Source organism: Rhopalosiphum padi, chromosome 4, assembly GCF_020882245.1.
Source record: "Rhopalosiphum padi isolate XX-2018 chromosome 4, ASM2088224v1, whole genome shotgun sequence".
Lineage (NCBI taxonomy): Eukaryota > Metazoa > Arthropoda > Insecta > Hemiptera > Aphididae > Rhopalosiphum > Rhopalosiphum padi.
Genome location: NC_083600.1, coordinates 40,542,444 through 40,569,105, shown reverse-complemented (window position 1 = coordinate 40,569,105; position 26,662 = coordinate 40,542,444). Strand labels below are relative to the sequence as shown.

Below are 26,662 nucleotides of genomic sequence, written 5' to 3'. Positions count from 1 at the left end.
AAGTACATATTATGCACGACGTCCGTATGTCCATCGATCGGTTATGGATCGATCGATCCGACAACGACAGGAACAAGAAAAACGACGCAAAAACAAATAAAACACCGAACGACCGACATAATAGTATAGTCTCGGACACACGACGCGTGGGCGTGTGGGTTGTCGTCCGTCGTTTTCGTCTTGTATGCGTTTGACGTAGGGTAGATACTTATAAATAATGTTATTTCATTGCTATGTGGTTATTGTTATTATTATGCGACCGGTGTGGACACGGAGACATTATGGCTTATTAATGCCACCATCACCGAAGTAAGTCCTGCATTTACATGACTCGTATTTATGGTATAATACCTACATCAGTGTCGTGACGGCATATTATATATTATAGTGGTAAATAACAATAATAACTTACTGTTATTGTAAAATATTTTCATGTCTCGCGGAAACACGATTTCGCGCCAAGTCAGGGTTGATAACTATTTTTTGATGTCTGTGCACTAGCTGGTAATCGCGTGGAGTCGCAATGTTATAATTGCACTGTCATCAAACTACAGCTACATAAAAAGTATTGTCTGATAACTATTGTGTAATAAATGTATAAATTATCTTCTGTGATAAAATGATAACACCGTATAGAGTAGATAGATCCACGTCAGAGGATTTGTGATTTTTTTTTCCGTCATCAAACATGTTTAATGAAACACTAAATTTATTATAATTTCGCAGCGATATCTGTGTACCGTGGTGCAAAAGACGTGACTTATATAATACATTTAGATATACTCTCAAATGACGGGAGGGATAAAATCATTATCATAAACTCGTATAGATACCAGAACGAAGCGACGGCCGTTTTTTGACCGCTGAGTAGACTCGAGATAATAATAGATTACGGTTTGTATCGGTGCAAGTTGTACCTATTCGAATACCTACGAGGAGAGAGTGTTCCGCCGCCAACACATTTGCAGCTCGGCTGCCGTGTACAACGCCGCGATAATATTATAATAATAATATAATATATAATATACTATACACATACACGCAAAATTATAATAACAAACACGAATAATGTTTTCTTATATAGTGGCATTCAATGCTAATTTAATTAAAAATGTTTAACAAGATGCACAATTGCATCATTATATACCTACAATCGAATCGGATGTACAATCGCATTCTCGGGCAACAGTTCAATCCGATGGGAATAGTATAATAAAATATAATAATATAACATTGTGTGTATATTATCTGCAGCAACGCGAGAGTGCGTGTTTGTATATATTTCTGGGCGCGTGTGTTATTATAATTCTTATATATGAATAATTATTATAAGAAATGTAAAAAGAAACACATACCTAAGAATACGAAATATATACCCAGCATTAAACCTACTAATTTAGATCAAAAATCCGACAACATTTTCGGTGTGTATATTTTACGACAATGATTCGGTGTCGATTAAATAAATATCCGACATGGCATTATTTTATATCCAGAATCGTACAAAGTAATATAGCTATTATAAGTTAAGCAATCGGTTTTATTTTCATAAGTACCTATTTAATTCGTTAATCAGAGCACATTTTTGATTTCTTTTTACTTCGCCCTCAATTTATATTCGTTTTTATCTAATACTACTTATAATATGATATTCTATACTAGCAAAACAGAGATAATCACATACGTAAAAAGTATCTATTTTATTCAATTAAAACTCACGACGATCTAATCAGTGTTTATAATTGGGTTGGATGTGTATTAGATTTTATTTTATTTTTTATAACTATACCGCCCAAAAAACAGACTAGTTTATATATACTTTAATATAACATTTAATGATATTATGATAATAATAATAGGTATATATTCGTATAAAATTCGTCGGACGAGTTCCAAAGTTTATCGCAAACGCAACGTACGATATCCATTTGGCCGTATATACCTGCGTGTGTAATATTATTAAATCGTTTACTAACCCACAAGTCGTTAATCGATATTTACGTGATTATTATAGCTTTTTTTTATTATTTATAAATATATATATATATTTTTTTTGGCGAGAGATCGATCGCTCGTTTCTTCTCGAAACATTTACGCATGTTGCAGTCGTTTCAAGCGCGTTTCCTCCATTCGACGTAAATGCATACACGCTCAAATACACACTAATACATAGACGATTACGCTAGACGTTTATATGTGATGACAATATGTGCGAGCGCGTTCACGTGTGCGTGTGTGAGTGTGTGTGTGTAAGTACGACGTGTATCGGATAATAATAAAAATAAAAAAATAAATCGCACCGGGTCCGGAGCTGCAGGAACGTTGCCAGGCGCGTGCAGAACGCATTCCTAAATGGAGGCGCATATAATAATATGTGCAACAGTGCAGCGGCCGCAGCATCCTCGCCCATCGGTGCGGTAACTGGACCGGCGGCGGTAAGTGCATTTGCATGTCATTGCACCGCTGCTCTGCGGCCGGTCGGACGACGGTGTACAGGCGGAAGGGGTTGACGGCGCGATTATTATTATTATTATTATTACCACCGCCGCCATATATATATATAAATGCATAATAATATAATACGTTGACGTGCCCCAGTTCGGTGTTTACTATACCTATATATACACGACACGAGTATCTATAATACTACGGCGAGCTCAATGCCAACGGACGTTTATCCGCGTTGTACACGGTGGACGTTTATCCGCGGCCCGCAGCTTTCCACATCAACAGCTGCTGCAACGTCGAGTTGGAATTCCGTTTTCTCGTTTTATAATTATTACAACGACATTTGTGGTCAAATCAAAACGCCGAGTATATCGGGGTGATTTGATAATATATTATATCCGTCGTTAAATCGACGAATCCTCCGCGCTGCCGTTTATGTCTTGTACAAGGATATCATATTATATATGGTTTATATATGTTATAAAATTGCTACGGTGAAATCTTTATTTTTTATATTATATGTGACTCCTTCAAAAATTCTCGATTACGTGGGTGATATCCGATGCACATCGTCATACGCGCTGTATTATAATCAGAACTTTGACAGTTGCAGTCTTCAATACGACTTTAAACAACGACGTTATTATATTAATATATTATATAGTAGACGGCCTCGGTAGTACAGTAGACATATATATATATATATATAATATAAATTGGTGCATCCGAAGGTTTTGAACAGTGACCGACAAATAATTATGTACACACGATGGGCACAATATAAATATAATATAATATATGTAACAAAATATGCTGTTTATCTATTTATATACCGTATACGCATCTGTAGTCACTGCGGCAGTAAAACGACCAGTCCGCGTGACACGCAACGTTATAATAGTAAGTGTAATAATATAATGATAGACAAATACAAAAATGTGCTCGAGACAGCGGAAGTTACCGCGATGTCGCACGGCGCTCAAATTATTCGTATATTTAAAAAGAAATTCGCCCGCCGTTTAAAATTCGAAATATATAGGTATATTTTTTCGTTAACAAACCGCAAGTGCGCGCGCCTATCACATTATCGACGACGGATCTTCGCGCGGTTTCACGAACCGGCGTGCCCGGTTAATATATTATTATTATATGTGCGCGTATTCGAATCGCTCGGGGGCAACCTAGTTTCGCGCGGATACACTGCAGCAACAGCAGCAGCAGCACCGACGGCAGCGGCAGCAACATCTCTCCCACCCACGTCCGTACACAGCGTATACAATGTAATATATAATATTTTATATCGAGAGCCAATTGGTATTAGCGAGCACCCGCGTGTGTAATATACATATTATTATAATTTGTGTATTAAATGTATATGTATATTTTGCGTGAAATAGTATATACCGGCTCTGCCTCCGACCCGAAGCTGCCACACGAATAACATTCGGTCGTGCCGCACCGGCCGCGGCGGCGGCGGCAGCAGTATCATCGCCTGCTGCAATTACCGCGCGCCCGTTCATTAACATACCGAAACACTGCAATCGAGTCGTCGTATATAACGTGTGCTGCAGTCGTCGTCGACGTCTTCTTAGTCGTCTCGGACGTCGGCGAAATATCAAACGGTGATGAGCATATATATATATATATATATATATAGCGTAAATCATAGACGTGTAATAATAATTAGCTTATTAAAATTCAGACGTTACGTTTTAACCGTGAGCATAATATATATGACGTTTTCTGTAGCGCTTATTATTGCGCGCGTATATATCATACGTATGTAAGTAACATACGTAGGTATAGTGTGCACACACGCGATATCATATTATTATAATACACGAGACTGGCCGTACGATTCGCGGGGCAAAACCGCGTCATGTGCTGCACACAGTCCGTCACGCGTAAAAAGCGTATTATATATTATATATATTATATATATATCATATACGTATCGCGCAAGATGGACCTAAAAAACGGTTTATACATGATACCGACGTACACTGCAATAGTATAATAACGATTATACTGGTTTGACACTGTTTGTGGTGTAATATTTCACGAGCCCGTTAACGCAACACGATCCCACTCTCAGTGAGCCCGCGCCTGTTCGTACCCATATAACATTGTGTACTTATATAAATACACATATGTATTTATGTATATGGACGTGTGTTACGTTTAATGATATGTATATAATACAAAAGATTAAAAATTCGTTGCGTTACCACTTTCCGGTAATAATTTTCGCGTTCGAATAATTATGATATTCACGAATCTCGCGGCCAATAATGTACGTCAAAAGTGTGTATCAAAAATACTCTTAAGTACCGCAATTTTTCGTATCCTAATTATTGTGAATATATATAGATGAAATATATTATAAGTACTCGGGTGAACAGGATATTACTTGCAAATGAGGTGTTTTGTATATGTTTCCAATAATTGCAACATATGGGTTTACGACGGTTATTGTACTGACTAGTAATAACTACCTATTATGTTGAATATGAAAAACGATATAATATTAATCGAAAGAATAAAAACGTAGAGGCGTCCATATAATATTAATTATGCAACCTATATATACTAATACTGATTCTATCTTTTATAGACACACATTTTTTAGGAACTAAGGAAATACAATAATATACTCTATAAAATAAATAGGTCGTTTTTTTAATATACCTACCTATGTATATATAATATAGATATGGACGAGCAGCAAATAGTTATGAGCTTATAGAGTGGGTAATAATATGCACTTCACATATATACCTACCTGTCCTACCTATATTATTAAACTACGAAAAAAAACAATACGAGCAGTAAATAAATAATCATTATATTATATACTATAGGTAACAACCGATATTGAATCGGTAACATTTTTTTTTTCAAAACGATAATGTGAAAAATAAGAATCACCCAAATTATTATGATAGATGGGAGGAAGAAATTATAGTCGTAACGATTCGTTACGGCACCGTAGAAACTCGGGTGTATGTAAACGCGCGCGCTGCAAGTGTGTGTGTGTGTGTATTACAATATATAATAAGTTCGATTTCAGCAACGAGGTGTAAAAGCAGTTAAGGTGGTGGGAAAAAATAATAAAAACAACTAGGATACGATCGCGTAGTGTTTTAGGAAATTTATTTATATAACACACTAATATAACGTGTGACCGATGAGCCCCGAGGTTATTGATAATATTTTAATAACAGCATTATGATAATGACTGCGGGAGGACCATAATTTTAACATTAATTCTTTTAGCCTGCAGTATCCCATATAATATCGTATAGGTATATACCTAATACGTTCGTATTCTACATAGATATATAACGTTCATAATATACCAACATAAAATCGATTTTATGTTTTTGTGTGTTTTGCATACCTGATTAGTAGATCATCTACAGACCGCCGAGGTCTGAGGCTGTGTCTTCGCAGCAACCTCCAGGGAGCAGGAATGAAAATACGAAATATCTGCGTTTATCTGCAATCATAAACATAAAAATCAAGTGTCGGCCATATAAATACGAACGTGTGGTATAATATATAAAGCGATTAAACCACTACAGTTCAGCAAAATTATAATACCAGCTAATCAAATAATTGAAAATCTGTATATAATAATAATATATAGTATTAAAAACGCGACTATGTTACACCGTGGTGAGAATGTCATAGTTATTAAACTACCAATAAGACAGACATTGGGTATATACACCAAAAATATGTTAAGTGTGTACATATAATGCAACAAATATGCACCAATACAAAGACAATTAATAAAATATTTATGTTTTTAATAATCCACCTGTACCTATTGTTTTTGATCATGCTGTATCATAAAATTATATAATATAATTATAAAACTTAAATTAAAAAATATTTATAGGTATACCGTATATGTATATCTAATTTATACATATTATATTTGTATTTTTACTATGATTTTGATAACTATTGGAAGGGTATAAGATGCATATCTAAAATGCAACATTATAATAAACGTTTGTTATAATACGAAATACGAGTATAAAATGTATTGGAAGTTTAATTAAAGATATTTTTTTTTTAAAACTTTTATAGTAAATAAAAATATATCAATAATTGTTATCACAGGCAAAAAAAAAAATAATAATAAATAAATTATCAAAAATGTACGTAATTATGTATAGTGAATATAAAGAATATGTAATATAAGAATTCTAAATACTAATGATAAAATAAAACTTATAATATAAAAATATGCATATTATAATTGTATTTCTGTCTATACCGGGTAGTTAGTTACACGAAAAATCCCTAAACATCTAACGAACAATAGTCAGAAAAAAGTCCTTTAAACATATTTTCGTGGCCAATGATTGCTGGTCTATTAAATTTTATCGAACCATTTAAATAATTAAGTTTTCACGTGTAAAGAAAAATCAAATATCGTGCCAATGCATTATTTGTTATTATAGAATATAAACGCTGGATACATCTCAACCCCTCGTTATACAACACAATTAATATATCATGTAGTTCCCGAAATCTTAAATTATCTAGTACAATATGATAGCGTATCATTAATTAATAATTATTATATTTAACATGCTTGCGGATCGGATTGTTATTATTTTTTTTAATTACACGGTAAATATGTACAGGTAGGTATATATTTGTACAGATACTCGCGAAACTGCTGAACTGTCGATCGGAGTTTCGCCGATGGCATGGCACAGCGGGCAAATTTGTAAACGTATAAATAAGAGCTAGCGTATATGATCTTATATATATATACGTGTATTGATTTGTGACCCGATTCGGTGGCCGGTGTTATGACAAAAGGAATGTGTTCGCCACGCGCAAATCGACCGGGTCGAAAGTGGATCCGACGACGCGTAACGGCGTAGAGAATATTATTGTTTTTAATTAGATTAAAAAGAAAAATAATAGCGATAAAAGAATAAAAAAAAAAACGCGCGCAAAACAATAATAAATAGCGATCGACAATAATAATAAGATCGGTGAAACCCATTCGGTATATAATATACGTTCGCGCATGCGTGTGCGTCATGTGTGTGTGTGTGTGTGTGTGTGTGTGTGTGTCGTCTCTCGGAGAATCTGCTTTCGCCGTGCGCGCGTCGTTATAATTCGCTTGACCGTTTAATCGATCCAATTTTGGACACTGCTACGACAACGACGGCGAAAAATTTCACTTTGCATAGAAAGTAGATGTTAAGAAAAAATAATCAAATAATCAAACAAAAATTGGATTGACGGAACGTCGGTAGTTCGAAGGCGCGGAGGCAAAACGGTTATCTTAAAATAATAATAATAATAATTTTAATATTATTCATCACGTAGGTATATTATTATTATTATTAGTTAGATTACAGCTACAGCGGACGAGTGCGTATAACCCAACGAATTCGATCGCGGTACATAATATGATATTAATTATTATGTGCATAGTAGGTATCCTTTAATTATATAAACCGATTGCAAGACATTCGCGCACTTCAGTCGTCGTTGTCGTCGTTGCCGGAGATCAATGAGCACGTTCGATGACCGCGGAAACGACGGAGACCGTCAAGACAACGTATTAATTGGTTATTAACGCGACGTCGTGCTAGCAGCGCGGATGACGTTTCGGTGGCATAGTTTTATTTTTTATTTTTTTCACAATATCGCGGTTATTATTATTATCGTCATTAACGCGATTCACGTTACCTATGTGTATTATATTATTATGTTCGTCGTGAGAAGAAAACGTCCGCGGCGGCAGCGACATTATCATTATGACGTTGACACGTCGCCGACCGTCTAGAGTAATGCAACCACTATAGTTAGGTATATATGATACGCGCGAGTATAAGATGATGATAATATTAATTATACTTTCGATACGTATATTAAACTTATGTCAAATTATTTGTTAAAAATTGCATGCTCTTAACATTATAAGGACACCGCAAGCGAGTAAAATGATACATGTACGACACGACTTTTTCGTTATTTTATTTGACTGGCGTCGTTGACGATAAATATAATATGAAAATATTGTATATAGCTATTATGTAATATTAATTTTTAACTATGTTTTTGAGAGTAAATCGGATTTCCTCGCCTCGGGCAAGACGACGATGAAATATGTGTCGTATAATATATTCTATCTACAGGTGGCATTTTATAATAAAATTAAGACTCGGTGGTTTTCTAAAATATAATGAAAAAAAAATATATAATGGCTGTACAGATTTTTCTCTGATATCGCTGAATGGCCGTGTGTAATTGAAGAACTCTCAAAACGTTATAGTAGTGTAAATTCATAAGAAGAAAAGCAAGAATAAGTTGATGATGAGATTTAAACAGAACTGTGTAAAGATTTTATACTGAATTTAATTGATTGACAAATAGAAATTATTGTTTTTATGTATTTATCCTGTTTTATGAGAATCTATAGATTGTATATAATAAATATATTAGTCATTTACCGTTGGATAAAATTTACACTGATTTTCTATTACATCTTACTTGATAATACCATTAATACAAATTGAATATATAAATATTCGAACGACTCGAAATCTTATTACAATATTATATTTGTATATATCTACCTATAAATTGTAGGTGCTGAGCTTTTAAAATTATCTCGGAACTAGTAAAAAAAATAAACACGTTCAAATATATGATTATATATTATATTGGATAATAATGAAAAAGACTTATGAAAAATTATTTTTTTTAGCGTTATCCCATTTATGCAATCAACACAGTATGACGAATGAAGTCACCACACCAATTTGATAAAGAGATAACGTAACCGTCAAGAGTGTGTAACAGCAAAAGTGTCTTACGAATTTCATTTGGACCCCCGTCAGCCAAAAGACGTGTTCGTCTACCTATACATATTATGTTTTTAACAATCGCGGTGATCAGTTATATATAATATAATATATGCGATAGATACGAGTTATATATTATAATATATAATATTAAACATACGTAGATGCCGCTCTGCCGTCGCAGTCTTACCGCGACTTAATTACATTCGCACTGGGTGGCGGTCGACGAAAGATCGGTAGGTATTAGAATAAACATTTTTTTTTTTATTAAAAAAACCACCGCTACCGCCGCGTAAATCTTCCATCGCGCTATCGTATTTCTCGTAATCCAATACCACGCACGTTATATGGGTCACGAGATTAATATTATATAGGTATACCTACCTATACCGAAATCCGCGTAATAACACGTTTCGTATACATATTATATTATTATAATACACATATAGTATGGTTAAGACGGGTGATCCGCCGCGGATGCTAATGTATTTTTCCATTACTCGCGCGGGCCCGTGATCCGAATATGCGTGTGTGTGTGCTCGCGCGCGCGTGAATGTTAACCGTTCGTGTCCGCGTACGTGATCCAATATAATATATAATACGAATTCGCTGCCGTTGCTGCTGGTGCTGGTGCTGGTGCTGCATATATGCTCATTATATATTATACGCATCATATATTATATTATACGCTATCGGTCGCCACGCGGTAGTAAAAAATAATAATAAATAAATAAAATAAAAAATTCCAGCAGAAGTATCATATACATTATAATATATGTGTATAGATACCTAACGCGCGTGATGTAGCAGGCCAGTATATAATACGTACGTAAGTAGACTTATATAGCTAATTGATGTTGACGGGGCCCCATCATCGGGTTTCATTTACTTTTTTTTCCGGCGGTTAGATTTATCGGCGTTATAACGTACGGACCGAACCTAATCGACCAGTGCCGACAACGCGTTTTAAAGTTTAATATTTAGGTACTTATACATACATCATGCCTAATAATAATACAATATTTTGTCGCTAAATCGCGTATTATCGTGGCTCCGTGAAACGATCATAATAATAATTAATAACCATAATATATATCTATACAGTCTGCGGTGCGCGTATTCCCAGCTTTGCAGTGTAGAACCACGACTACATACATGGTTAATAACCATACGTTATACCTATATACGGTGGCGGTCGGAAAATCGATTATACGGCGCGAAGACCGCACCCCGGAAAGTCCTGCAACGCGTGAAACAATAATATAATATGTAAGTACATTGCCTGTTATAATAGTATGTGCGCGTGGCGTGCATCAGCTAACTGTTTATAATATAAAGATTGTATAATATTATATAAATATTGTAATAACTGCAATATCGCGCGGACTGGAACGAAACTAATATATAACGTTCGACGTATATGTGCAGAATAATATACGTGTTAAGTGATGGGCGCGATAATTTATTGATAATAATATAAATCTAAATAGTATACAAAGGTATAGGTACAATACGTTATAGGTATGTATACTGTATACATATTATAATATATGTATACGTATGCTGTAGTATATAGGTGTCGTGTATCACAGCAGTATTATATAATATATATATTATATAGGTATAATAAGTATAACGCTTAAAAGTAAACGTTTTTAAATATAATATATATACCTATATGTTTATACTGCAGCAAGCGAAAACGGACGACTTTCTTTAAAACACAACTGCAGGCAGAACATATACACATATAGAAGTACAACACACGTTTTTCTTCGATAACGATCGTAAATTTAAGTTTTTGCGCACGCGTGTGTGTGTATTTTTTTTTTTTTAATTAAATATATCATTGAGAAATCGTAATTAATCATTTAATACCTCTTATTCCTATTATGTGATTATACGAGACGATAAAAGAAAAATATTTACACAATCATCGCACACGTTATTATTGTGTTTCCCGTTATACGCGTATATCATCTGTAAACGGTTAATGGCACATATGATAATAATAATCTAAAATACGTTTAGTTTTTGATATCAGTTTTCAATCAATAGTGCATAAATATTATTTAGACAACATCTTTCGTTCGTTTAAGGTAATACGTCAATACGTCATCGTTCCCAAGGCCGTGATCAAACCAATAGTCTATTCCAAGATACGAAATATTTTGAGGGGCGACCGGTGTCATTTTTTTTAGTTACTGCGGAGTACTTATATATTATTTATAAAATATATAATTACTGTTACGTAATGCGACAAAACATGTTAAAATTCGTTGTGGATTATAGTATAACATGTTTATAGCATACTTCAGTTGTGAGCTGCATCTGTAGTTATGAAAAGGAGAGGTGCTGGAGACTTTAACGCCTACAACTCTGAACTGCTACAAATGCAGGATTAAAAAGCACTGTTAAAATGAATAACAATTGGGTACCTGGGAATTTCATAAAATAAAAAATAGAGTTTGTGATATTATAAACACTATGCGTATATAGGTACAACTATTTCTTCAGTGAGGAATTATATATTTTATAAACACTTAGAACATAAATTGTTATAAAAAATGCATAGGTATAACTCTATATATGTATTATGTATACTTCTATACATCCTAATAATATATATTATTTATATAATATGCAATAAAAGTAAAAATTTGTAAGTTTTCTTTTATAACTTCAATTCAATTGAATAATAAAGTAATTTGTATAAATGTATTATTTTATAGGTATTCGTTGAGGTTAAAACCATATTATGTCGTTATACGTGTGTAAAATATAATATATATATATATATGTATATTCATTTAAAATAAAGGTATACCTAAATGTCTATATAATATATTTACGGATATTATCGGATGTGCAGTGAAAGAAATTTGAAACAAAGTTTATGTTTTTTACGAGCTCACTATACCGTGGCCCATACATCTGATATACTTATATAGTAAGTGCTTGCGAAAAAAATATACACAAAAAAATAATTTGTTTACCTTCAGAAAGTCGATGTACACAAGAATTATGTACGAGGTACGACAGGTGTCAGGTATACATAAATACCTGTTTACAGCAAGTCACACAAAAGTGTATCAACATTTTAAAGACTCAATAATTTCCTGTACTACATCATTAGTTCTACGAGTGTTTCATAAATATTTAATATCATCAGAATCATAATATATATATGACCTATTGTTCAATCACGTCCAGAGTTCTTGGAGACACATATATAATTAAAATATAAATGTCTTATATTATTCAAGAAAATCAAGTAATGTTTAATTATAATAAAGTATTAAAAATTGTTTACTCTTATTATATATTTATCAAATTGATGACAATAATTATCAAGTTTATAGCTATTAATAAATAAACATTTACGTGTGTCTATCTATGATTGAAAATATTTAATACTTATATTATATTATTTAATGAACATAAAAAGTTTATTTTGAAAAAAAATTGATTTAAGATGTGTGTTAACTATGATAAAAGCTTGTAAGAACGCAAGAAAAAAAATCATACTATGGTATAATATTATAATATTATTCTAATATCACTACGCACGTGTAATAATAATAATAAGTAATAATAAAGAGATCCACATAGTACAGATAATAATCTTATTAAGTATATATTATTTTACATATTATTATAATCATTATAATATAATGATATATGTGTATTGGATATATCAAACCTTGTTGAAATTTATTTTTTTTAAACTCAATTTTACAATAATAATTTATGATATGTTTGACGTATTATAATAAGACTCGTTGTTAACGCATAATATTATAATATATATATATATATATATATATATATAAATGTATAGGTATGAGCTCGTACAACGTATAAATAGGTACATACGTGCGTCGTTCTATTAGTCGTCCATTAGCATAGCGCCCGGGTCGATCCTATTATGATCTAATTCTAACGCCATGAAGGGGCCAACGACCAGCAAAAAATATGAACAAAAGCACAAATTTAACGTAAATGTATATATCTATACATACGATTATCACTCTCTCTCTCTCTCTCTCTCTCTTTCTGTATCTATTCGGAATAAGTAAATTGGATCAAAGATGAATGGACCGGACATCGATCGATCAAACCTGCAGGTGAAACTGAAAGTCGCGATGCCGATCGATCGACTGGCCATTTTATGCTAATATTTTTCGGTTCGATGCCTCGCACGTTCATGTATGTTCACGTTTATAATATTTTAATACCGGTAGCTCGATCTCCATCTCGAATTCCTACGCCCCTGTCAAAATACAGTAAAAACCAGTCCCTGGCGAAAACTGACGTGTATCTACCACGCAGTATATAATATATACGCCTATATATATATTATATTATAACCGATGTGTCCGGTAAACAAAATTTATTATAAATGATATAAATTAATATAAGTACAACCTATGCACACGTACTTATCGTACAAAATAAATACTAAATTGATGGTAATAATAATAATATAATGATATTGCAACGAATTTGTCCTAACCGTAAAACATATAATATATTATACATAACTATATATTATGTTTGTACGATTCAAATTTAATGAGAAAAGCGGGCGTGTTACAATAATAACATGAGTACATCATACGGCGTTATTATTGTCATAACTCATAAATAATGATTATTTTAATGTGTTGCATTGGGTCGTGGACCCGCGCGTGCTGTAGTCCCGTGCAATGTACTAAAATGTTTTATAATATTATTCGCGCGACAACCATCACTGCTGCCAAATAATAATAATTATAATCCCATCTTGACATTGTTAATATAATAATTATAATTTATAATATCTTATTTATTTTTATTAGTTTATATCGTAAAGAAAACTGTACAAGTAAAATATATCGTTCAACTCGAGTATATTATCATACGCAAAGTATAATTGCTGCGTGCACCCGGTCGGGACCAGTTTTCGGAAATCTCATTTGAATATCAATGACAATAATATTTTCGCTGTTATTTTATTATTTATTTATTTTTACTCTAATTGGCTGTGAAATTACGACCGCCCGCGGAATCATCACAATAACACAATATACCTACGTGTAACGGTGTAAAACTGCAGTTTAACTATATCTGCTGTAGTGCTGTATAATTTGCGTATAAAATATTTACGAATAGGTACAATAATAATAATAATATATAATATGTATAGGCTAAGATCACGGGTATACGGTGTTGCACGTGTCCACGTGCATTATACTCAAATACGTACACGATTATTGCTATATAAGTCTATAAGTCTATATATATATTTATATATAATCGCGTACCATCGATATATTATGTGTTATATTAATAATAATATGCAATAATGCTCGTAAAGACAACAGTGACGGCTCGCAGACGTATAATACATAATACATCATACATTATATTACTCGTCGAACATATGTGCGATACTCACACCACATCATTATTGATATTGCGCGGCATATACGTATTAGGTATATAGGTAGTATTGCTACAGTGCCGAACACACTCATTAGTCATTATTACGTACAAAACGGCAATATATACTTTAATACATTATAATATATAACATTATCCGACTAAACCTATAATAGTAATAATAATAATTGTTGTTCTTATTATTATTATTATTATTATCATCATCGCGAATGAGCATCGTGTAGGTAAGCGAAACTTTCGACACGTCTGATAATGATAATGATAATACTAATAACAACACAAGTGCAAAACGTCCGCGCGATTCGATTTGATACAGTTTGCGAAACATTCCTTTCGTCCAATTAAGGCGAAAGCGAAATAATTTGCAACCGTCTCGTCGGTTTACGAGGTTTTTACAAAATAAAGTCACTATATATGTTTATACGTTATAGGTAAGTATATATATATATATATATATTATGATCTGTATCATATACCTCTATATATACCGCTGTAACTAATCGATGTGCTTATATACTGGGTATATACATTGGGTTATCGTACGCCGAACGACATCGGATATATATAATATATATAATATATATAGGTACCTATACCGTATAAGTTTACATATATAATATATATATATGCATATTATATTATAATACACTATATTATATACACCGCGCTGTAGCATATCATTAATATTATATGATACGATTTCGTAAAGAATATCATTATGTATTTATGTTTATATCTACGGGTGATCCATTTAACTGTAATCTAAACTAAAATTGAACAAGTAATTTTTTTGTATTAAAAAAAAAAATTGTTAGTATGATTTGAAGTATAATATCATAATAGTTTATAATCAGCTAGTACAAAAAGTCTATAATCCCAGCCCACTCTGCCTACTAAATACTAATATCAACTCATAATAAACGTATAGTGTCATTATTCATTAATATCTATTATCACGCTTCTATAACTTCTATTTATGTATAAAAATATTGTATTGACTAATAAGAATTACATTTTATAATAGATATTTTTTTTGTTGATTCAGTCCGCATAGAAATATACCTATAGTTACGTAGTCACATACAAAACTGAAAAAAAAATATTTTAAGATTCATAGGTACTTATACATATTTTTTATAAAATTATAAATTGTTCACTATAGCAGATGTTTATAATTTTTGCAGAAGTAATATATACTTTTCTTATAATGCTAACATAGTTAACAACGGATAACCCAAGTTTTTTTTTTTATTTATAAGAATTAAGGTTTAGATTATTTTATAAAAAAAAAAAAGCCGAAGGTAAACCTACATACTAAACCACTTGTTTAAACTTTAAATGTTATTATATTAATACAAAAATAAAAACAAATATTAAAAATCCGATAACAATAAATTAATAATTTTTGGAAAATATTTTTATTCCAATTGCGTAAAACCATGAATCTAGATTGCCATCAAAATAATAAATTAAAAACATTAGATAAAAATAGTATAACATTTGATTTGTTTTCTTATAAAATATAATATATAAGTAAATTATATATATCTACATATTTCAAAGTTCAAACTAAATATAAACATTTAGAATTAAATAATTATAATAGGTACTGTGTAGCCTGGAGTTAGATGAATCACTGTATATTTTATATAGCTGCAGTGAATATGCCAACGACAATTGCTGATTACATACAATATTGTTATATTATATTGGCAATAGGTTCTTATAGGTAGCTAATATATATATATACTTATTTTTTTATTTTTTCTTCAATAATAGTTATTACGAAATTTGCGGATACTATCTATATAACAAAAGAACAAGTCGTAACCCGGAAAACCCTCGTTTTTCATTCGTTTTGTGTCGTACCTAAACAACCGCGATGGGCAAACAATATGTATATAATAATATATAATAGACGTGGTGACGTAACGGAACCAATCTGTAACACTTTCGATTTCGTCGATTTCAATTTTTTTTTACGCATTTTATTTCCTCCACGCGTCCTACCTCTTACCGCGACGTTATAATATATAGTTATATTATACATTATAATATAAGTATATTACATGTTACATACAATATATATTATATTGTGATATGCTACTATGTGTATTATCTGTACATAACTATTATTCGAATGCCATGAAAATCGGTTGTGACATCATAGGTAACATACCTAATAATTGTGTGTGTACGTATTTTTTCAAATTCGCAGGACAGCGTATAATTACGATTTACGGTAATGCAAAAAAAAAATATGAAGTACGCGCCTGCAGTACCTTGAAAACCACGTGGTTATTGCACATTTGCACATGTGGTTACTGCTTTATAGCTGCTGTTTCGGAATGATTTATATTATTTATTTTTTGTATAATAAAGTATGCGCATGCTATATCTCCCGCTCTTTTATTTTTCAATTTTTTCATCGAAACAATATACTTTTCTGACACCACCTTGCCCGGTCATGACAATAATGCAACGGTCGCCCACTGACCAAATTATCATCTTTATGTGCTCCAAATATATTGGTTTAGTGTTTATAATGCCGATCCGTGCAATCGATCGGTGGCGTGTGTGTATATATTATTATAATATAGGAAAAAATAACACGTAGTATACTTATATATATATATTGGTATCTACGTATTCTGTGACCTAAAAATTACCATCCCGTGAATTGGTAATATGCTTTTGAAAATAGAATATTATCTCGTAGATATTAGAATCGAATATTATTATACTGTTATTAGTGTTATTATTATTATTATTCCTCTCTCGGTCACCGTCTCGAATGTCTTATTTTTTTTCGTTTCCAGTACGCCTGACGCATATTACACATACAGGTATAGGTATTGGAAATATTCTGCGGCACGTATGCTGCGTGTATACTATACATCTGTTCGTACGTATTGTATGAATAAACTAATTTTCCTAGTATGACATAATGACATGACATATATATATATATATATATATTACTATTATTCTAGCCAAATATAACGTGTTCCGAAAGATGAATAGATCCTGACAAAAGAATTAGACTGCTATACTCATTATTGTCTTAAGCATCATATTCTATAGTCGCCGAACTGACAGCTCTTTTGTGGACACGGATTCATCGCGTTTATATTTCACTTTGGACATACGTATATATAGATGCTCGGAGTTTATTATTACTTTGAAGTTTGTACGACCCGAAGATTAACGTTCGAAACACTCAATGACGCATATTATAAGACTCGATTGTTTTTTTTTTATCATTATTAAAAATCATTACCACAATAAATATAATTTTTCGTTACCAGCTATTATTTATATAACATCACGAATCATGATATACCTAATGCGGAACGTTATATAGTAATATTTTAACGGTACAGGTGTAAGTGACGATTTTCCACAAAAATAATACACTATATAATCTTTCATACCATCTCATAATGATATTATATTATAATGTTTATGATTTAACCTTAATTTTATAGTCTTTATGCGTAATTCATTGTTTATATTAAAATGTGTTCTCATCCGCTGTAAATTAGATTGATATAATAGGTATATTATAGGCAACCTGATAATACACAGTATTATATTAGTGAGAAAACACACAAAATATGGTATATATACAACTATGTAATGTTAATAATATAGGTATAATACACGTTTATTGCAATATTTCACAATATCGTTTTAATTTTTGACGACTTAAATTCACATGCGCAGCGCAATCCGCGAACAATATTCAAAAAGTAATAATAATACCTAAATACGTGCTTGTATTAATAGAACTTGCGAGATAACGACGTGGAAATTATTCACTCGCCACACGTTGCGGGAGAATAAATAATATCGCAATTATTACAGAAGTACACGACGTAAAAGAAGAGCTTCTGACGTCGCAAGTGGGGTGGGCGCTACAGGTATCGGATTAGCCATTGTTTTGTGCGTCGCCCCGGAGGTATTAAATATATACGTATATATATATATGTATATACGTGTACAATCGGAACTCGCGATAACCATCGCGTGGCTAGTAATTTTCTATAATATAAAATAGTTTTAGGTAAATTATGTATATATATATATATATATATATATATATATATATATATATATATACCTACGTAATGTTTTTCTCTCCGCTCGGTGGCAGAGGAAAATGTCGAAAAATGTTCCGATTTTTAGCGCATAATAATAATAATATTATATTATTACTATTAATTTATATAGTATATTATATTCGTTCCGAATCGACACGAAATGATTATTACGCGAATTATTGTTATTGCAGGCAGCCGGTAGGTACTATTATATTGACGAATTTCGAAACGGTGGCCAGAATTGAGTAGATATACACAACGAGAAATCGATTGGGCAACCACGATAACTGCTACTGCTACAGCGGGCGAAAATGTTTCCCCGAGAGAGACGTCATAATAATAATATTATTCTAATTCACTTACCCACCTACTAATTATTGTTGCCTACGGTTACGCGACGTATTAATAACGGGTGATTATTAACCCCGATCGGTCTCGACGATGATAATATTATAGGGGCAACCGCGACTGCGACCAAGAACAATGCCTCGTTTGTAATCACGGTATTATACATAATTATATTATAGACACGTTACACCGTATTTATTTCATAATGTATTATTGTTTATTTGTTTATACTTGTATATAATGGCTTCATTCAACGAGTATATATAATACTAGTATAATCTAGTAAAGCGATATATTATTATTATGTGTATTATAATAGCTCTACACAGGCACGCGACGGATCATCATGTTCATTACGTCTTTATATTCTATCCACCATTCATTTTATAACATTCAGGGAATATTGTATCATAAGTTCAGCAAATCGTGAAACCCGATCCGGTCACGTATGATATATACGCACATACGTGAGATGTATGGCCGCCAATGACCCCCCGAGTGCGCTAATGTTTTTTAATAATGTATCATTTTTATTTCTCACTCAACCCATGAGGCCGACCTAACACCTAACCTTTGCCTATAGACGTCTCTTTCCGCGTTGCCCGTCTTTACGCGCGCGAGACGGACTCGTCGGCATTTTGCATGAAGCATAAACAATGCCGCGCGCTAACCGATCTCGGAAAGTCGGACGAGAAACGTGCCGTTTGGGAGCGGCCGTGCGGAAAAAATCGAGTCCTGTTGCACAACCACGGGAGATATCGCATATTATTATACACAATGCATTGTATGTATGTATATATGTTATTATATATTATAAACGAGACGCGGAGAACAATATTTTTGTGAAGAATTTATAAATGTGACCGAAAATGTCGCGGTGAATCGGTATTGTTCTCTGTGCGCAGCGACATATAATATATAATATGGTCGCGTGTTGGATTATATACCTATACACATACTTATTACGAAACAGAGTTTGCTATTTTTTCGGCTTCTTCAATACGCTTGCGGTTTTTATTCTTATTTTTATTACTATTATCATTATTTTTTTTTTGTATGGGATGTGTAACGAAAAAAAGTAATCAATCATTCGTGACACAAAAGAACCGCGTGAATAAGAATGGAGACACCGGGGAACAATAACGATTGGGAAAAGTGAATTCGGATGAGAAAACTCGGTCAACGAAACAAAAAGTGATGGGGAACGAGAGGAAAACCTCGACAATGTATATAATAATAAAGTACCGATTATGAACGTTTTCCTTAAAAATAGTCTCATTTAATATTATTACCTGTACAGGTATATATGTATTTAAAGTGGTTATATATTTACTACTTAGGTATATACTTTAAGTACTCTAATCGATTATCATAATAAAATAAACTACTCAATGGTTGTTATATTATTAAATATAGTAATATTGCTTTTATTTTTATAATGCATTAAAATTGCTCGTCTCAATACTTTTATTAATATACACGCGTATCCTTATAGCGTTAGGTAAGCCTAATTCCCTAATTAGCTATCGGGCATCTTAATCATTATATAGGTATGATATTATATTATCCTAAAGACATTTAATTTATTATGATAGGCATATTTTGTATTAAATATCAACACATGGGTGTGTTTTATATTAAATTTTTTATTAGTTCACACTTTTAGTAAAAGTAATTAATAATGATAATTAGGTAGCTATACATAATAATATACTAATTATATGGTTTGATTCGAATAAACTTATTTTATTTATCTAAATAAAGCTTTTAATATATTTAATTAAATAGATAAATTATTGAAATATTTAGTTTAAAAAACGTATATTTTAATATTGGTTAAATTACGATTTATATATTATATATGTGTTATGAAATAAAAAATAAAGTGTATAAATAAATTACAATTATTATTAATTTATATAATTCGGACTTAGAAAGTTTATACTAGAGACTAGACAAATAAAATGTGATCTATAACAACAGGATTATAATGCATAACGAAAATAATTATATTTTTTATAAATAATATAAAATTATAAAATAAGGTATAAATTTAAAATTTAATTAATTATAAATGCACGTATACTCAGAAATCAAAATATTATAAAAAACCTTATTATTTCAGTTATTTTTAAAATTATATTTGTATAAAATATAGAATAACAATAATACAATTATAATGACCAAATATTTTTAGATAAAATATTTATTAATTCATATTTCGTTTGAAAAACCAAAATTGGAATAATTTATTTATTAACTAGCATAAATATTTTTTTTCTGTTGCGGTTTAAACTTTTAAACAGATGTGGATACTATAGGGATACAAATATGAGTATACTCACCTAAAAAAAATAAAATGATTTCTTTGCCATTATATTATTTATTTTATATTCTAAGATAATTTTTTTTTTCATTTATTTAATTAATTTTTAATTTTTAAATAAAATAATATTTTTAAGAATATAATTTAATCTAGTTATACGTCAATACGTCATGATTTCTATTGGGTTTATCTAATAGTGCTTTTTCTAATATTAAATTACCTATCCTTTAATATTTAAATGTCTATAACGACTAATAGAAAAATAATATTCTTACCTGATGATCGGTCGAGTGTCGGCTGGGCAGCGGATGCGGCGGCGTCGTAGTCGTTGTTATCCTCACGCGGAACACACTTGGACACTTCAAAAGTTTAAACGGCCGTCACGTAAAAGTAAATTACTTAATATTAGCTTCCGCATGGCCATGTCGCAGTGGACGGCACAAAAACACCGAACGTTATTTATTTTTTTCGCCGATCGATCGACGAAAACGGAAAAACGAGACGCGTAGTAAGACTAATTAATAAGATAGAAAACCACGAACAAACAAACAAACCGAATCGCACAGAAACTTTGTATTATTATATCGCGATTACTGTACGACGATAAAATAAAAAAAAAAAAAAAATTAAAATCGAATAAAAATCGAATAAAAATCAAAAACGATTGTTAAAATTCGTTTAAAATTCACACACGGACGTCGAACGAAACAACGGCATTATGTACCCGCATGAGGTTTACGCGATCACTGCGCGGTCCGACGACGGTCCAACGATCTGCCGACGAACGGGTAATATTATTTGCGATTACCGCAGCCTATACGACTATTATTATCATTACGATAATATAATATTAATATTATTGTGATCGTCGTCGCGCGTCGTGTGCGTTGTGCGGTGTGTGTGCTGCCGCGACGAGAGAGTGTTGTTCGCGTATCGGATGCGTCTGTTCCACTGCCGGGCCGGAGGACAACCCAGTTTCGCCCGGCGCGTCTTCGTCGGTCGCCGCCGCCGCCGCCGCCGCCACCGCCACCGTTACCGACGAGTTCCCCCCACCGGGCCGGTCGCCCGTTCGTTCGTACGTCCGACCGTTCGTCTGTCCGCCGTCGACCGGCGCGCGGCCGGAGCGATCCCACTCGGGGGCCGCCGAGTAGCGCGAAAAAATAACGTTAGCGGCGCGAGCGCGCGCGCGCGGTCAGTTACAGTATTACAATAATAACAATAATAACGTACCTGTATAGAGAGGTATATACGTATATAATACGCGAGCGAGAGCGCGCGCGCGCACGCACGCGGCACATAGACCGCAACAAACGGCCGAGGTACCGCCGCAGTACACTTTTGCTTTCCGCGCTCGGGTGACACGCGACTCATCTCTCTCGCTCGCACGGTGGCCCAGTTACGGCGCGACCGGATGAGGCGGCGGCGCGGTGTCGGCCGTCGGGTAGGAGGCGGCGGTGTGGGAGTGCTAGTGCCTGGCGCGCGGCGGGGTGGCGGAGAAGACAGCGGGGCGGGGCCGTTTCACGACGAGCGGGGCGAAACGGGGCGGCGCCCGGATCGCCCGGCAGTGGGGCACGGTGACGGGTTGGCCGACGCCGTAGCGCCCGCGAATTCTGCAACTGTGTATCGCGGGCCGCGTGCTCCCGGTGCTGCCCGCGGTGGCGGCGTCGGCGGCGGTGCCGGTAAGAGGAAGCCCCCCGAAGGACGACCGCGACGCTCCGCGCTCGACAGTGCGCCGCCGACGCGGGTTGCGCGAACTCGCGCGGTGCAGCTGTTCCTGCGGTGCTATACGTGTGCGTCTGTTTGTTGTATTTTAATAATATAATGTCATGGTACATATTATTATAGGTATCACGACAATTTAGAGAGCCAAAAATTACATATAATATTGTATTTATGGAAAACGTGTACACTTGCAGTTCATATACAGGGGGTCCCACGAGGATTTACCCGCATTGCGATATCTCCTACGATAAATTAATAATAATGGAAAAATCGTAAATTTTGTTTTTTTCTTGAGAATCATGGGGACAAGGACTAAAATAGTAAAATTATTTATTATTTATTATTTTAATTTAATTTTTTGGTAAAAAAGCTTAAAAAATAAATTTATTTTAATTATTATTAATAATTGTTTATTTAAAATTTAAAATTTTATTTTCATTAATCTCGTGACTTATATTTTTCTAACTTCAAGAAAAACTGTAAGTTATTGAATACCGTGATAGAAGTATCAGCTAGCATTATCAATCACGTAGGTACCTACCATGTAACATGCAAACATGTATTAATAATTATACAAAGATATTTTCAAAACTAAAAAAAATATTAAAAATTACAATGGTAATGAAAATTAAATGTTAAAACGTCAACGTTTTCAGAAAAATTAACTACAAAATGTCTGTTTTCGATTGATTTTTTTTTTTTTAAATATTGAATAAAAAATTATTTTTTGAACTTTTTTACCAAAACATTAAATTAAATTAAAATATAATAACTACTTGTAATACATATCCTGTGAATTTTTGAAAAACAAACATAATTTTGATATCTTCCATTGTTTTAAGTCATATCGCAATATATATATATATAATATATATAGTCTGCGTATTACCTATAATATGTATACGAGTATAGGTACTATATATTATATCTTAATTATAATAATTTTTTAACAGTTTAATGCATTATTCTAGTTTAATATTGATAAAAATAGACATTATTCATATTATCTATATAATTAAATAGTAAAATAGTCGACTATTAGAGTACCTATATAATATAAATATAACTGTAGGTATAGTTCGAATGTGAAAATAAGTTGGTGATTTTAAAAACTTTTGTTTGAATAAAAATAACGTTATCACTTTTGTCATTATGATGAGTATAATATTGAATTAGACAACTTGTATATGGAATTGTATGCTGTTATGTTATTATACGCTCGGTGGCCGGTGTATAGGTAATAGGTATATACCAAAAGTATATCAATTTTAATCTTCAATATACATATTATATGATATATAATATAATATATATATTGTGGTTTTTCAACAGTACAATACCTTTGAGATAGTTCCATACATTTCTTATAAATAACTATGAAGTTGAAAAAACTAATATTTAGGTGTATGACCTTTTTAGTGGCTGTACTTAACGTTAATGAATAATCCTTATAAATGTAAACAATAAGTGTATATTTTTCTCGTATAATTTTGATGGTTATACTTATCATCATGATATATTGCTATTTATTCTTATAGCAATGGAACTTTTAGGATTAGTAAAAAGCTACTATATAACTTTTAAGAATGTTAATGGATTTTATTAGTTTAATTGTTCTTATAATAACTTTTTATAATTTATAGATTATTTATCACTGATGTGGTTTCCTTTTTTAGAAGGTTAAAAAAGATTATTGGAAATAGTCCAGCATGCGTTATTTTAACGTCTCCTTTGTTGAGGTTATTAAACTATTTTCATACAATTAATCAGGATTCAGGGATCTATTTATTATTCACTTCATGTATCACAAAAATATATGTTCAATGTATAATTATTAATTTTAGTAAGTATCTGATATATACAAATATAATTTATAGTCTGCATATTATCTATAATATGTATACTATATAGGTACATATATATATCTTAATTATAACAATTTTTTAACGGTTTAATGCACATTATTCTAGTTTAATTCTAATTTCATTTTGGATAATTCGTATCTATGTTTTATTATAAACACAATATGAGGCGATCAAACCAAGAAAATCTATACATTTAAGTGCAAATATACATAGAAACCGAATATTTAAAATTAAATCTATACCTATGTGAAAATCTATAGTAGTTTAAATGAAATCGAGTCGCGTGACGATGATAATGTTTGTTACTATACAATAAACAACTGGATAAACAAAGTAAACACATAATAATAAGGCATATATACATATAGTAGCCATTTTGAAAACAAGTTATAGCACACACGATATAGGGACTGAAAATCTCTCGTTGTATTGACTCCCCCCCCCATCCAGAATACAGCTGTACAGCACCAAACCTATCGTGACCAATGTCGTCGTATACTTATATTATATTATATATGCTATATATTATAATAGTATTGGTTTATTGGAACAAATCCCTCCTACCACAATAAGAAATATACTGATACAAAAACACGTTGTACTGCAACGTATATAGGTACCTAGAGCTAGTTCGTGTAAACTTATATTATTTCGTGATTTATCTATTTTTCTGTTATTGGACTTTCTATACATTATATTTACATTACCTACCTACACATGAAACACAAAATAAAAAAATCTATACCTATCTGCTATCTATACCTATAAGTACGTATCTAATGAAATTGAATCCATAACATAATGTACCTACACCCATAGATCAGGAAATATCGAGCGTTTCTCCATAATATAATATATACTATCAATAGTATATAGGTATATATTGTAACATATTTTTTATACACATTATAAATATATCATTATATATCTACAATAAACACGCACTATAGGATGGACAAATATATATACACCAAACACTTTTCGACACGTACGAATTATTATTTAATATATTAAAATGACAACCTCACACACAGCGCTCTAGCCCCCAGCTAAGGAAAATTTATCCATATGATAGGTACCTATAGAAAACCTTCTTTGGATAACTATAATATCGGTTCCTCCGATCTTGTTAAAGTTCCTATACATATATAATATAATATAATATATATATATAATTTATATTATGTCCTAAAATTCAAAACGGTCTAAAGATCAAAATGGTTTTACTTTTTTACTGTGTTCAGTGTATATTATGGTATTTATTTAGTATCACTGCACAGTGGTCAGCTGACAGCTATGGCTTATTTTTCAACTAAACGTATACTTAATACATATTTATACACGCATAATATATTAATATTATACAACAGATAGTTTTCTAAACGATTTTCTAAGTAAACATTATGGATATCAAAAATATAGAATGCGCATTCAACACAATAATAAAATGTGTGCACACATTTGGCAGTCAAGATGTAGTCTTATAAAATTCATTTTGATGTATTGAAGTATAAATAAACATATTGATAAAGCGTTTGATCAGTCAAGTATGTAATCTAC

General features: G+C 32.2%; 1 protein-coding gene across 1 annotated transcript in view; it reads right to left on the bottom strand.

The window, feature by feature from the left end:
- LOC132928965 (zinc finger protein sens-like) overlaps positions 1-22,478 on the bottom strand; it is a 56,130-nt gene extending 33,652 nt beyond the window's left edge. Inside the window, exons 1-2 of the mRNA XM_060993943.1 lie at positions 21,791-22,478; positions 5,849-5,947 (exon numbers count right to left, since the gene is read on the bottom strand). The gene's annotated coding sequence lies outside the window, so the exon portion shown is untranslated. The remainder of the gene's footprint in view (positions 1-5,848; positions 5,948-21,790) is intronic.
- Between the last annotated feature and the right edge of the window lie 4,184 nt (positions 22,479-26,662).